The 16,211-nt window shown below is 45.0% G+C and overlaps 1 protein-coding gene and 1 non-coding gene across 13 annotated transcripts in view; both read right to left on the bottom strand.

The window, feature by feature from the left end:
• Stard13 (StAR-related lipid transfer domain containing 13) overlaps nucleotides 1–16,211 on the bottom strand; it is a 396,060-nt gene that overhangs the window by 62,202 nt on the left and 317,647 nt on the right.
• Trnap-agg21 (transfer RNA proline (anticodon AGG) 21) lies at nucleotides 11,907–11,988 on the bottom strand. The gene has a single exon. It is a non-coding gene; the product is annotated as a tRNA-Pro (tRNA).

Below are 16,211 nucleotides of genomic sequence, written 5' to 3' on the forward strand. Positions count from 1 at the left end.
GAGCATTTGTGGGGTGGATCCACTAGCAACCCACCTAGTCGCCTCCCTGAGGAAATCTGTGGGGTGAGATGGGTGGAGGGACAGTGTGTAAACCAGGCCATGCTCTGACCTTGTGAGTTCTGGATTATTTCTCAACCGCCACGCTCTTAGATAAACATCAGCCCAGGGAAGAGAAGTTCATCTGTCAAAAGTTCAGATTCTCCAAATAGAAGTAAGAAGCCTAGAGAAATGTCCCAACCAAAGCTCTCCTAGGCTACTGGGCTGCCGGGTCAATGCATTTCCGCTTGTTTTCCTTGTCAGTCAGAACTTGTGGTGAAGACTTTTCTTGAGTCCTCTGCACAAAAACCATCTGTACTAGCATGGGCCTCAGGCCTGGGACTGGGCCCTCTCACAGTCAAAGCTCATCACGTTTGACACAATAAAGCTATTCAATTTACATTAAGAACAAACCAAAGGCTAGACCTTAGCCCCTAAAGATGTGCTTCCTTCCTTCAGTAATCCTTATCTGCTGCCACCCCGGGGATGGGAAACTTTCAAGTTCTGGATTTTGTCTGAGTTGAGGAGTTTCTGCTAATTCTGACCATCGTGGATTGTGTGGATTGACCATTGTGGACCACTGGCTCCAGTTTCACGCTGCAGACCTGCTGCCTACTTCGGTATGAAACAGAGGGCCGGAATCAGAACACAGATTTCCAGACTTGCTTTAAGCTCAGTTATACGAGTGGGTAAGGAATCAAAGAATCCTGCCTTTTCTAGTGGATCACATCGATTCTGTGCATTTTTCTGTCTTACTTTTGTTTGTACTGTGATTAAAACCTAGCCTTCAGCAAAAATAAGTCCCAGAGAATCAGGGAATGAAGACCCAGAGAGACCTCCCAAAAAGTCAGGGACTTTTCAGCATACGGAAGTTCGGAGGGAAATGGGACTCCAGGGAAACACATTAAACCCCTGGAATTAAATGACAGCAAGATATGGGAGAAACTACAGCTCTCGGGATCTGTCTAGAAAATCTGCTGGGACTGAGAACTATGGCCAGGTACAGGGATGGGTGGAGGGGAGGCAGAGTGACTGCACCCAAGTCTCTCCAAACTGCGTCCTTTCCCCCAGTAGGAACACTGATAATGAATTGAAATACCGTTCACAGCCCAGACACAAATAATCAAACCTTAGCTAGAACCTGTCTACGTCAGCCATTCAAATAAACCATGCTCTTAGGACGAGGTTTTTAGGTTTCATACTCATTTTGCTGGGAGTAAATAATAGCAAATTAGAAAATGCCACTCACCAAGCCACTGCCAGAGGCTCTTTTAGACCTCGCTATTCATATGCAAATGCCTTTCTGTTGGTCTAGAGGTCTATCACACGCCCTCCCTTTTCGTTCTCCAGGAAGATTCAGTAAGATACTTTCCTATCAGAGGACTTGTTCGGGTTTAAGGGCACATAGGGTTTAAAATGGAAGGATGGAAAGCGATACTATGCATTATGGTTGGACGGGAAACGTGCCTTAAGGGATCATGAACCCTTGGTCCCCACGTGGTGGCAGTGTTTTGGAAGGTGGTAGAACCTTAGGAGGTGAGACCTAGCTGCAGGGGGTGGATCACTGGGGGTTGGGGAGTGGGGGTTGGCACTAGGGTTATAGGTCAGTCTCTTTTCTACTGATCTCTGTGCTCCCCAGAATGTCCAGATATGAGCAGGCCTTTCCCCACCATGCCAAGCCAGCTCCCCTCAAACTGTGAGGCAAAGCAGGTCCTTCCTAAAATTTATTCTTTCAGGAATTTTGTCACTATTATGAGATAAGTTACTAATATGTTAGGTAAGTGGAAACCGGAAGAGTAGGTGTTGGTATTCCGTCTAAGCTCCACCCCCACAGTTACCTGGCAACAGCCAGGTATGCTCCGCCCCACATTTACCTGGCAACAGTCAGCTATGCCTAACTCACTATAAAATGGCTGTTTGCCCCCTCTTCATCCTCTTCTCTTGCTCTCTTGCTCTTTCCCTCTTCCCCTTTGTCCCTTCTCTCCCCATTCCCCTCCCCACTTCCCTCCACATGGCCGGCCTTTACTCCTCTCCTCTTCTACTCCTCTTCTCCCCTTAAACCTTTCCACATGGAACCACGTTGGCCTGTTGTGGTTTTTCCGGCCGGGAGCCGAGATTTCTACCCTAATAGTAGGGAGAGTTAGAATGTATCAAGAGACAATGGTCATTATGTAACAATAGGGACTGTATCCATCTAAAGGACAAAAAAGCTGCAGTATCGGGCAGCCTGGCAGGCAAAGAAAATGCGAAGAAAACGAAGAAAATGGAAGGGGGTGATGGCTGGTGGCCTACAGTCTTGATCGCAGTCAAAGAGCCAAACAAACCCACCAACCAGCCACAAGACCATCTTGTCTAATTCCCACCATGAAATTTCACTTTGACTGTTGAGCTGAATTGGAGAGGGGTCTTACAATGTCTCTGGCTCACCCACAGTCCCCTCTAATGCCTCTCAGACAAATGCTGCTTCTGCAGGGCCCTTGCAGTGGCCCAAACACAGGGAAATTAGAAGGAAGTCACAGTGCCAGCGTCATTTCACAAGGCTCTATCTAACAGGATTTAAATGATACTCAGTGAGGAAAGCCATGGACATTTATGTGTTAATGCGTAACCATCAGTGTATAGAAATGGTATAAAAGCATTCAGCGCCATTAAAATCACATCTGACTGTTCTGTTTGTTCCCTTTTGACACCCTCACCTGCCCTTGTAGCCGCTCCAGGAACGCATCAACTCATTGCAACTCTCTTGATGAAAAAAAAAAAAGGAACACATGCCATGGGGGTGGAACCCGTGAACCAAGAGTCCCAATGGATGCTGAAATCCAGGTTGTAGTCTAAACCCAGATTATGCCACGATTTTGATTCAATAACTAAGATGGCTTCCAAGGGATTATCAGACAGGTAACACATACGGTGTGCCCACGTGGGATAGAAAGGCGGTTCCCACCCCCAGGGTGATACAGTGGGCCCTCTGGGACTCCTGAATTATTTCGTTTATTTTTGATGTTGTTGTTCAATGGTCTATGAAGTAGACCTCAAGTACCTGAAGTAATGGGAAGAGAAACCAAAGGGATTATTGTCCTTTGCTGGGGAGAATGTGATACATTTGGCTAGGTATCATGACAGGACTTTTACAGAATTAAGTGAGGAGCTGTGTGGGCATGTGTGCTCATATGCGTGCGTGTGCAGACGCCCACACACAAGTGTGAGAATGTGGAGGTCTAAGGTTGACCTTTCTTTATGCTCGTCTGCCTGGTTGCTTGAGACAATGTCTGACTCTCTCTCTGAATCAAGAACTCAACATTCAGCTAGACTACCTGGCCAGCCAGCCCTGGGGACCTTTCCACCTCCACGGTCTCTGTGCTGGTGTGCACCACTGAGGTCAAATATGCACGGCGAGTGTTTTCCCAATGGAGCCCTGTTCCCAGCTCCTCCCATATCGGTTTTGTGAATGTTCCAGGTAATAATGTCAGTTAACTCTACAGCGGTTACCTAAGTTTGTGCAATGTTCTTTTGAAGGCTGCCCAAAGCCCTGTGCATACATGAACCCAACAGACGTAAGCTTCTGCATCAGATAACAGAGCCGGCTCCCAAGTGGATAAAGGGATAAAGGACAGAGAACACAGCTGGGGCACTAGGGATAGAGGATGAGTCAACACTGTCCAGTTCTAATAGCGGAACCTCTTTTCTATGTGAGGAACCTCTTCTGGTTGGTTTAAGGGAGACCGACCACCCTGACTCCCAAACCACACATCACCCGTGTTCCTGAAAAGCCTCCTCCTCTCACAGTGTGGACCGACGAACCCTAAGGTTTCATGTCAACTGCATTTGGGGGCTGGAAACAACTTTGCCTTTCAGCTTTTCATTTAGTAACAGAAAGCAAGCAGGCTTCTGATTGGCTCCTGCAGAAAGTTCAGTCGGCATCTGTTTGGGGCTGGGTCCTCTCCTGTGTGACCTGTCTGTGCGTTGACAGGGAGTCAGGGGCTCTGGCTCAGTTGTTTTTATCCTCACTGGGTGCCGGTTTTGCTGTGCTCCAAGTGACTCCTCACCTAAGCTTCTGGCTTAGAGTGAGTCAGGGAATCTGTTCAGAGACAGGCCTAGTTGGGGTGGGGACATGGGGACCTCTCGGAGTGGGGACGATCTCAACAGTGCTGGAAAGCTGTATGTTCCTATGGGTATGAGAACGAGGGCACCCTAGACACAAACACCTGACTGGTGATATGTTTTTATAGAATAGTATAATTTAAAAAAAATAATTGTACATTTTCAGTTTTAAAAACATTATCAAAGAAAACCCAAAAGGTACAATCAAAGTAGACTTAAGTCTTGTCCCATCACCAACACATAATTTAATGTATGCTATCCACCTGAGTAGTGACATCATAATATCTTAGCTTGACTGCTACTCACAAGCATAATTATACACTGTGAGTATGTTCCCAGATAATGATGTTATTTATAAAAACATGAAACTTACTTTGTTGGGAACGATTTCTTAAATATGTGATATTGGAATACCACCAAGTTGTATTTTGCTGTGGGCTATAACGACCAGTGTAGCCAAGAGAAAACACTTTAGTAAGTCCTTCCTGGTGCTAACTGACAGTGGAGAAAGCTGAACCTCTAGGGAGGTGGAGGAGACTTACACAATGTTGCTTAAAGGAGATACTACTTGGCGACGTAGGTGCAAACTGTCGGCAGTACCAGACTCAGGATGACCCCAGTCAAGGCAAGAGCTTTATTGAGCTCCAAGGGTTTGCTGCACGAGTTTGCAGAGTTCCTATCACGTTACAGACTTACTGTGTTTTTTAAACTGGTGCTCCCATCGAAACAGCTAAGCTGAGCTAAGTGCTCTAAGTACATTCGAGGGAATGTGCTGTATGTAACACACAGTCTTCTCCAGCTATCCCAAAGGCCTTACGTCGTCTTTCTAAATAACCAACAATTCAAACCAGGGCCACATTAGAATGGATTATCAGGAAACTGGCTGTCGAGAAGGAACCAGGGCTCCTCTACTGAGGGCTTTACTACTGGAGTTTTATTACTGGCATATACATGTCCACTGTCCTTACAAATCTCCTGCAAACTTCACAGACCGGCTGGCTCCAGTGGGAAGCAGCTACTTCCTAATTGTTCATGAAACCCCTTGACAAGAGTGATTCAGGGAGGTGGGTTTGGGGACCGCTGGCTTTTTCCTCACAGTGAACGGGCAAGCATACTGTGCATCATGTTTGTAAAGATCTTAGTAGCCGTGAGGGATGGCTCAGTTACCGCGCTATGTCTCCTTAAATACAATTATCCAATTACCAGGATTATGGTATCTGGAAGGTGTTAAGATCTCAACAGGCTCATAGTTTAGGACAATTCATACCAACGAGTTAGGCTCATGACAGATACATTACTTAAATCACGCCTCCGCCTTTACAGAGAACTTCTCGAGCGAAGGCTCCTGCTTATTAAGTGCTTATTTCTTTGGTCAGATATGAGGCGGGTTCTGTCCGAGTTAATGCCGGGCTATCCGTCTCATCTCTGTATGGTCGTGAACAAAGTGCTCGTTAAGATTACACAGAGCTCCTGCTTCCCCAGATCCGTCTCCCAGGAGGACTTTATAAACTAAATTACAGGTATAGGCACCATATTACAGTTTTCTCCACCCTCAAGTTCGCCTGATGTCAGGATCCATTATTTTATTTTTTCTGCACTTTTGTGAATCTGTATTAAGTTTGTTTTGATGTTTTTAATACCTGAATGATTCGTGTGTGTGTGTGTGTGTGTGTGTGTGTATGTGTGTGTGTATGTGTGGGTGTGTATGTGTGTGTATGTGTGTGTGTATGTGTGGGTGTGTATTTGTGTGTGTGTATGTGTGGGTGTGTATGTGTGTGTATGTGTGTGTGTGTGTAGCAAGTGTGTTTTTCAGTATAATATTTTCTTTATATGATATTCTAAGTAATGAAGGCAAGCTAAAATACAGGTTATCTAGGGCAAACTTAAGATCACCAATCATTACATTTTTCAGAGCGTCAAGTCAATTTATAAACACCTGTTTTATCTACCATAGTTCTAAGTAACCCTTTCTTGGTTCATAACAAACACACTTCTGTCAGCAAGGTAGTGACCCTAGGAGGGTGAAACCTGGGAGTTCAGAGACACATGCTATTCGATGGCACCTAATTCCAGTCCGTCAGAACAGACCCTGGCTCTGAGCGAGTGTCTTTCTCTCTCCAAAGCTACGGTCACTTGCTGATATAATATTCCGTCACCCATTCTTTGCTTTGAGGATTTATTTTATTTTTATAATATATGTGTGCTTGTGTGTGAGTGTTTTTCTCATGAATGCAGTTTTCACAGAAGTCAGAAGAGGGCGTTGGATCCTCTGGGGCTGCTGTGTGCCGTTGTGAGGTGCCCTAAGGGTGCTGGGAACTGAACCCAGGTTCTCTGTAAGAGTAGGCAGCACATTTAACTTATCTTCCCAGCCTCTCCACCTCCCCATCCCCCATCTCCAGGCAGGGTTTCTCTGTGTAGCGGCTTTGACTGTCCTGGAGCTCGGTTTGTAGACCTGGTTTCAAGTGCACGGAGACCCGCCTGCCTCTGCCTCCCGGGAGTGGGTGTGCACCGCCACACCCTGCTTAGCCCTTTCCTCCGAATGCTAGCAGCATTCCCTGGCTTTGAAATGCCATCTGCAAGCTAGATTAGTAGCAAATCTGCTCACTAAAATAAATTCTACCAGAGTAAAAGGTGGGTGAGTATATTTTAAGAAATAGGGCTGTTTTAAATTATCCTTTTTCATCCACATTGAGAAAATCATGTGCATGTGTATATGACGCACATCATATAGTAATGACATCTGTAATATACGTACATTTATGAATTAAGTATTTTATAGGTACTTTCTGTATTATTTCCTTTAAGTAAACAATCAAATATATATCTAAAGCATACACATAAATATCAGTTTCCCTTTTAGGCTTCCAGTAGCCAACAGTTTCCAGTAGCCATGTGGCTCTCCTCTGATGTTAGCTTAGCCATAAGACCCACTTCCCCCAGTAATCAGCAGCAGGAATGAACTCTAAGTAAAACCAAAACAAACCTCAGGGGTTGTCGCCTTGTCCCGCCATTTTCCCTTTCTGGTCCCTGTATCACGAGTCTGCAACCCTAGGTAGGGTTGTCACTACAGTCTAGGTCTCGGAATGACGACAAAGGGGTCAGAGCCACTGCAAATCAGCCACCGGGACAAAAAAGGAGCAAGGGATAAGACTTCCATTGTCTTACTCCACCACGGTGTCAGAGATTTGCTGAAGCGGCACCGTCTCCTGCGAGAGAGCTAACGTGTGCCGCTAGCTGTCATTCCCTACGTGAAGCACACAGGAGACACCAGGAACCTTTATCTCAACCGGAAACTGCAGTTGAGGGCTTGCTGGTGTGGCGCAGGAGTGAATACAGCTGTAACTATTTCTTCTCCCAAATTCACGTCCTTGCCTACTGCACCAGCTTGTGTGAATTCAGGGAATGTTAAAGGTCCCATTTGTACCACAAAGCTCCCCAAAGTCCCGATGCAGCCGAACGAGAATATAAACACCACTCTCTACACCCATAATTCCTAATAGTATCTAATGAGATTAAAATTGTACAGTCTCCCCACTCTGATCAGTGCCGAGAGAGAGAGAGAGAGAGAGAGAGAGAGAGAGAGAGAGAGAGAGAGAGAGAGGAAGAAGAGGAGGAGGAGGAGGAGGAGGAGGAGGAAGGGGGCAGGGGGAGAGGAGGGGAAGGGATAGAGGGAGGAGAGGGGGAGAGGGAGGGGGAGAGCAGGAGATACGTCACTTGTGCAGCCAAATGACTTCTGACCAGATCATGCTGACTCATGGTTTCCATTGGGCAGCAGAGGTATTTATTCTCCTCTTTCTTTCTGGTCAGACTGTTCCTCTCAGGCCCTTGTGGTATTTCCCAGGAAGGCTTCAAGTAGTCACACGAGTGTGAACATCCTCAGCCTTTTGAAGTCGTGAGCATACCAATTACCACCGATTCTCAAGCCTGTCTTCGAGATGGAGTCGGGGAAGCAAAGGAAAGCCCAGTAGGGAGACAGGGGCTGATACAGTTCAAAAAACCAGAATTTGCAGGGGTCGGCTAAAGGGCCCTGAATATTAACCCACCATGATGACAGGGCTCTACTAATCCTCCGCCTGAGTTTGGAGACTGTCTTTCCCTCTAGTCATCTTCTCTATCTTTTTCTAGAAAGGTGAAGAAGAACCTACAGGAGCTGACTACATGCTGGCTCCCTAGCAGGAGGTCTAAACTGTGTACTGGAGCGGCTTTGACAGCTCCTACCCAGTTGTAAATGCTGGGTTGGTGCTTTCTTGCTTCCTAAGAGCCAGTCTTTCATCCTACGCGCTTTAAAAAGCATTTAAAATGTTTATTTTTATTTATGTGTAAGTGTGCATGTGTGTGTGTAAATGTGTGTGTGTGTATGTATGTATGTGTGTGTGTGCGCGCGCGTGCTTTTGAACACAGGTGTTTCAAGCGGAATCAGACCCCTGGGAACTACAGATACGGATGGTTGCAAGCTGCCATACTGGTGCTGGGAACCAAACCTGGGTCCTCTGCACGAGCAGCCATTGCTCTTAACTGCTGAGTCGTCTCTCAAGTCCTTGAAGCTCACCTATAAATATATGAACGTATGCCTGTACTTAGGGACTCGAACTCCTCTTTTAGCTGTTTTTGGGATATTGTTCATGTCTATACTTGGAAGAGGTTATCCTAGCTCTGATCAGTTTACCTCAACTCTTCCACAGCTCTGTGACTCTGAAGACACCAGACACTTTCACGACAGTCGTGAAAACCTTGCCACACGAATGAAAGAAAGAGCCCGGATATTTTTAGGAGAAAGGAATGCCAAGCGACCTCCATGTTTTTGTGTGCTTCCATTCTTTATAGGGCTGCATGGTGGAACTCGACTCACCGAACACCCCCTGGCTCCTTCCTTAAGACCTGTGATACCCTTCTCTCCTACTGCAACACCTGGATCAAATAAAACCAGTTTTTGTTTCAATTAACCCCAAGGAAATGTTTGTACGACTGAGGAATAATTGTATTACCTGGCTACACATAACATCTTGATGCCCTGCGTATGTGTTTCCTTTTCCTTTGGCACAGGTTTCGAATGGAAACGAAATATTTACCGAAGGGTTTCCAGTGTCCCTTTGGTAGCTTTGGGAGGGTGGTGTTGGCTCTGTGGATGATTTTCTAAATACACACCACTCAGGCCAGAGCAGAAGAGCAGGAGTTGAGAAATGAAGCTGCCAATGTTTTCAATGGCTGCTTTAGTCGCCTCTGTGTTCCTTGAGGAAAAGGAGGCAGCCAAGGGAAGCCATTTCCTAAGTACTGGGATTTGGGGTGGGCAGAGGCTGTTGTTGGTTAATACTCCCTTGCAGAAGGAATTTATAAATGAGTTGTGACAGTTGAACTAGCTTGACCTGGGATGGAGGAGCCCAAGCTTTACCTGAAGAGGTGGCAATGCATGGGCCAATGGAACCTGTGCTGGTTTGAGTAAGAATGGCTTCCACACGCCTACTTGGATGTTTCGCACCAGAACTCTTGGAAAGGATTACAAGGATTAGGAAGCGTGACCTTGTTGGGGAAAGTGGGAAGCCAGGGGTGGACTTTGAGGTTTCAGAAGCCCATTAGAGACCCAGCTTCTCTCCTACTGCCTGTGGATCAGGAGGTAGCTTTTAGCTACTGCTCCAGAGCATTGAGTGCCACCATGCTCCTGCCATGGTAATGATAATGGATTAACATTAGGAATCTTAGAGCAAGTCCCCAGTTAAATCTTTTCTTTTACAAGAGGTGACCTGGTCATGATATCCTTTCCTGGCAAAAGAACAGTGACTGAGACACACCTTTTTCTCCATCAGATACAGACACAGTATGGACTTGTGTTAGCCTATGTTCTAAGAACATGGTGCACTGATACTAACGTCAGTTCAAAGTATTGTATTTTTCTCCGAGGAGAAACCTAGATTTAAATTAATAAATAATGTGTATGCGTACATGTATGACATTTAAGCAGGAGACCATTTGGGAGGGGAAAGGGACCAGCAAAGCAGGAGGAGGAGTAGGGACTTTAAACCAAACCCAACGGTGTCTCTAAGTATGAAAATGTCATGACAATACATTGTTTCATGTGGTAATTAAAATTAAAAGATAGTAATTAAAAGATGACTGAAATGCCTCACAAATTCATGATAGATGTAATCTACAGGTGATATAAGTGTGTTTTTAAGCCTCTTAAACCCTTACATAGTTCAATTTGAATGTCAGGTAATTCAGAGTTACGAAGGACTCTTACGGCTTTTGTCATTTGTTCCAAAGTCTCAGGAACAATACAGAAAACAACAGACCCACAGACGACGTAAGGATAGAGTTACTTCTAAACAGAGGTCTACCCATGAACACACCTTGCTCCACAGGACTGTAACTCAATGCCACTCCTAGCATTCAGGGACATATCCCTTTGTACATATAGTCACTATGAGAGGAGTCTTGGCTAACATGCTTGTCCAAATACTGACTAGATTCACATACAAAGGATAGATTTGCAGGGCTGGAGAAATGGCTCCCCAGTTAAGAGCACTGGCTGCTACCACAGAAGAATGGGGTTTGACTCCAAGGACACACATGGCAGCTTGCAACCACCTGTAACTATAATCTCAGGGGATCCTACACCCTCTTTTGACTTCTTTGGGCACTGTACACACACGCACGCATGCACACAAATATTCATACACATTGGAAACAAAAATAATAAAATTTTAAAATAAGAACATTCATAGTAACAGACTTGGAGAGGTAGCAAAGTAACTTTGTATTCTTCCTAAAATAGAGTCTAATAGAAGGGTAGTATATTTGAGCCAGAGGACAAATGTGGGCTCACCCATGGACACTGCAACCAAGGCTTAAGTATAATGAATGTAAACCAAACCAACAATTCAAAATACTACCAATGCTCTCCGTTCATCACCGTGGCACCAGCAAACAGGGGAGGGGACACAATGACATGACACAGGAGATGTTGATTTCAGCATGACACTAAGCCAGACCACTGCGCAAGCTGAAAGAACCATTGGGACTGCTGAGCCAGGGACTACATTGATTTTTCTGCTATACTCAGACAGCATGGTAAGCGAGACTTCCTTAAAGACAGCCATGCTGTAAGGCGTGCTTCTGTGGAGAGATACGATGTTTATTTTTGAATATTGCTGTGTAAAGATACAATGTTTACTTTTGAACATCAAATGAAGATACAGTTGGCTCTCTGTAGCTTCTGTATTGTCTGCAGGGACTCAATCAACTTCATATATAAAAGATCCAGAAGGAAAATAGGTCTGAGCTGAACAGGTGCAGACACGAGCAATGCAGGGAAGCAACTCTTTCCACAGCATTGCTATCATTTGCATATCCGACTCGAGTCATCCAGAGACTAAAGAATAGACCGGAAGTGTAGCTACCGGTAATTATTAAATAAATAAACTACCATCCTACACTAGTGCCAGCCCCGGTGGGCCACAGGGCATCTGTAGGGTATTTTCATCTCAGTCAGCAATGCATCTCAACCACTAAGCTCCCAATCTCCATCCCATGCTGCCAACGGCTACTGTCTGAGCCCTGCAGCCGCCATCTTGTAACTCTCTTGCCAAGGACCCTGCTCACAGTCCCAGCATCCGCCCCCTGTGGTTATAGTCACAGTTTCCGGTTACCCATTCAAGTCAAAACTCAATAAGCTTGTAATTTAGCCATCAGATTTATATCAGTAAGTCCTCATCCCACAAAACATCCACATAATAAACTCTAAACCAATTAATTTTTTTTTTTTTGGTTCTTTTTTTCAGAGCTGGGGATCGAACCCAGGGCCTTGTGCTTCCTAGGCAAGCGCTCTACCACTGAGCTAAATCCCCAACCCCTAAACCAATTAATATTAATGTAAACCGCCCACCTAGATAAGACAAATTGACCTATAGGAATCCATCCCGTAGGAAATATTCACAACTACCTGTGACCCTTTAAGGCCACACAGATCTTGGTTCTTCTTTTTTCTTTCTCCTCTTTCTTTCCTCCCTTCAAAACTCTGTGCCCGCCTTACTTTTTCACTGCCCAATCACAGGCCTTACCTTATCTCGTGCCTGCCTTACCTGCATAAAGACAGCAATCTACAAGGAAGCTAGTCCTAGGCTGCATGCCAATGTACTACTGTCAGTGAGCAAGAGACTTCTGTGGATCTTGATGGCTGAAGGGGTAGGCAGGGAAGGCTGAGCATCTTCCTGAAACAAATCCAGGAAGGTGGGCGTGGGGGAGGGGTAATTTCAATTTTCTCTCTTTGAGTAACAAGGCAAACAAAAGGGTGAAAAAAAATGAAAGGAAAAGAACAGAATAGAAAATGCCCTTCGAGATGACTGTGCCTAGTTATCATGCGGCTACTTGTCATTTTATTATAAAAATGTGTACATAGATCTGGGCTAAGTATATTATTATTTATTTATTAGTCTTAAAGATTTATTTAATTTTGTGTATGTGTGTATGAATGTGCACATGAGTGTATTGCCTGTGGAGGCCAGAAGAGGGCACCAGATCCCCTGGAGCTTGGGTTCCATATGGCTGTGAGCTGCCTAATACAGGTGCTGAGGACTGAACGCAGGTCCCCTGGAAGAGCAGAGAGCTCTTAACCTCAAAGAATCTATCTCTCCAGTCCTTAAACAATTATTTTAGCTAGTGTTTGTGATTGTGTGTGTGTGTGTGTGTGTGTGTGTGTGTGTGTGTGTGTGTATGTGAGAGGGAGAGGGAGGGAGAGAGAGAGAGAGAGAGAGAGAGAGAGAGAGAGAGAGAAAGCGCTCAAGCAAAAGAACAAAAACAGTTTGAGTGTCCTACAGCACACATGTGGAGAAGCATTCAGGAGTTGGTTCTTTCCTTCCTCTGAGAGCTCTGGGGATTGAATACAGGCTGCCAGGCTTTAGCACCAAGTACTTTGACCAGCAGAATCATCTTGTCTACCCTTACACAATCTCCTAATAAATCTTTATTTTCAGTTGACAATTCCAACAGATATCCTTTCAAACATCTGAGGTGGCTAAATAATATTCCCACTGCCATTAGTTTAAGACCCTCTCTTGTTATCATCCAAGGCTTCCATACTCCCCAGTTTAAAATAAATCCATTTCCCTTGGGGCTTTTGTTCTTAGGAAAAGAGAAAAGAAAGCATGCATGTCCTAATGAATGGATGTCACTGAGTACTTTCTGGGGTGACATTTCCCATGTTACTTTACATTCTGGATTAGGACACATCTCATATGGTTCTGATTTATATTCTCAGCAGACTCACAGGGGAAATTCCAAGTGGAAGTTTATACATGCAGCTCTGCTTCAACGATGCCACAGGGATGTCTTAAACTAACACAAGTCAGGAAGTTCAAGGTCAAGGCAGGCCGTGTTCCCATCTCTTCCTTCTTGGAACTCTTAGGTATTCGGACAGCAGGCGCCTTATGTAACAGTTGCTCCTTATCTTTGACCTCCCATACATGTTTTTACATAATATCCAGAATGAATTTCACTTTAGGTGTGCGATTGGTATTTCTTGGCTTGCTGAAGTTTCAAGGTTTGCTTTTAAAAAAAGAGAGAGGGAAAGCCGACAAATAGGACTAAATAAGGGCAAACTCTACACCTTTTAAAAATGAACAAGTGAACTCTGGCAGATTACAGACCCCATAAGTCTGCCTTCATGATATTCACACACACACTATGACCCCTTTTCATGGAATTAGCAAATCCGTTAAAAGTGCACATCAGAAACGTCTCAACAGAGAAGGGGATCTCACTTTTATGCAAAGTCAATGCCACTGCTTTCCAGGGAAGTGAAAAGATAAGATATATTCTAGCTTCATCTTTCTTTCTTTCTTTCTTTCTTTCTTTCTTTCTTTCTTTCTTCCTTCCTTCCTTCCTTCCTTCCTTCCTTCCTTCCTTCCTTCCTTCCTCATTCAATCATATACTTACTTTCCTCTCTGGAGATGGTTGGCCACTTTTTCCAGAGAACGGTCCTGAATTGAAGGGCACACCAACTAGGGGACACAGGAAGGAACAAAGTTGGCCGTGGTTGGAAGCCAAGGCTGAGATTAAATTCCAGCTCCAGGTCTCACAACCTCCCTGACCTGGGGTAGCCTCAGCAACCTCAGCTGTAGAGTAAGACTAGAGGTTGGAGATTTCCTCAGAGGACTGTTAAAGGGTTAAATGACTGCACGTCTGTAAAGCCATTCCACAGGTACAGGAGCTTAGCCTTTCTGGACGGGAAGGGCTCTAAGTCAGTCAGATAAGGCAAACAGGTTTCAGTACAAACCAGGAAAGCACACCCTGTGTGTGAGGGTGTGTGTGTGTGTGGGGGGGTGTGGTATTCTCCAGGGTTCACAGCAAAGAGTGTATATTTAGATAAGGTGATCACGAAAGCCCAGAAGATGTGACATTTGATTCAGATGGTTCTGCCTGGAGGACCCCTCCACGCTTGCCAAGAGCCTTGGAATCTCGAGAGCTCACGCCTTCCTGCCTTCAGCAGGTTCGTATGGGTTTATATGCATGCATGTTGGAGGGCCCCAGGGCCATGTGGCACCTGTCAGCCCACATTCAGTTCCTCCTTTGACAAGGTGCTTAACACGAGTCATTCTGTATTCCTCAGAAGGCGATATTACAGTCTCTCTACTAAGTCAGATGTGTAGGGAGTCACAAATGAGATGTGACACCTTGAAGGCTGCAGTAAGGCTTCTCCTAAATGGCTGTTACTCTGGGAATATGAATACCAGCTGGAGGAAGGTGGGTTTGCTATTAAAGCGCACAATGCGCTTACTAGTTAATAAGTAAAATATTAGCTTCCGTATGCCTGGTACACAGCAATGTCAAGGTCAAAGATGTCTTAAAACAGAGCCAAGCACAGCAGAACCTTGGGAAAAAGATCTCTATCAAACATGTGGGCTTCAGCAGGGGAAACACACATTCAGAATGTTGTTTTTCCATGTCATGAGGAAAATCTGACCAGATGAGTAAGTGTGAGCAAAGGAAAGGGGCTTCCTGTGGATTAATGACTTGGAAAAGTTGGGGGCTGATATGTGGCCAAGGTCAGCGACCTCAAGGAGAGGTCCTGGGTCTCCCAGGTAGGCACCATATCAGGTCCATTCTTATTGTGAAAAATACGCTAGGGTTCTGTGCATGGACCTGCTTTGTAAGAATGTAACATGCAAAGTTATCTAGGCATCGTGCAAATAAACTGAAATTCAGTTACCTTTATACGACAGAACTGTTTTGTGCTTGTGTCTAGAAGATTATAAGGAGCACTGTCTGTCTGCTCAGATGGTAACTAACGCTGATTAGAAACTTTTGAAAACAGTACTCCACGAACTTCTGTTTTCCCGAAATAAAGAACAAGTCAGTACATGCATGTAATTTTTAAAAATTACATACATGTAATTTTAAAAAAACAATAGGAAGTCTGTCTTGGTCAGACAAATGGATGGTCTGGATCCCTGTTTTACAATTACTAATAAGTTTTATAATGTATTCTTTGAGAATTATATAGGTGCACGTGGTATCTTTTGATTATATCCACCCCCACTCCCCCACCTCTAATTCCTCTGAAGTCCTCCTCCCAATGCTCTATCTTCCCATAAAAAATCCACTGACTCCAACTTTGGAGTCCAGGTATGGGCATGGGTATGGGATTGCTCACTGCAATGCAGGCAACCTACCAAGAAAGGGAGGACTCCAGGACCAACCCCCACCAAGGGCTCCTCAGCCAGGGGTCAGGGCCTCGTGCCTTTCCATGGTCTGGAGTTCTTAACCTGGGATTTTAGATGGGATCCAGGGGCCTGGACAGCTTGCTGCTTAGAAACATTGTTCTCTCTGTGTGTGCATCCCTCTTTGTGTGTAATTCCTCTCTCGGTCTGTCTTTCTCTGTGTATGCATGCCTTTTTGTGTGCATGCCTCTGTCTCCCTGTCTCTCTCCATTTCTTTCTCTCTGTCTCTCTGTTTCTTTCAAGGAAGTCAAGGATGGGCAGTTCTGTTCTAGTCTTCATCGTGCGGCCAATCAAATTATGAAACGTGGAGAACTTATCTTTCTCACGGCTGAATCACGACCATAGAAAAGAACTGTAGGACTT

Source organism: Rattus norvegicus, chromosome 12 (assembly GCF_036323735.1).
Source record: "Rattus norvegicus strain BN/NHsdMcwi chromosome 12, GRCr8, whole genome shotgun sequence".
Classification (NCBI taxonomy): Eukaryota; Metazoa; Chordata; class Mammalia; order Rodentia; family Muridae; genus Rattus; species Rattus norvegicus.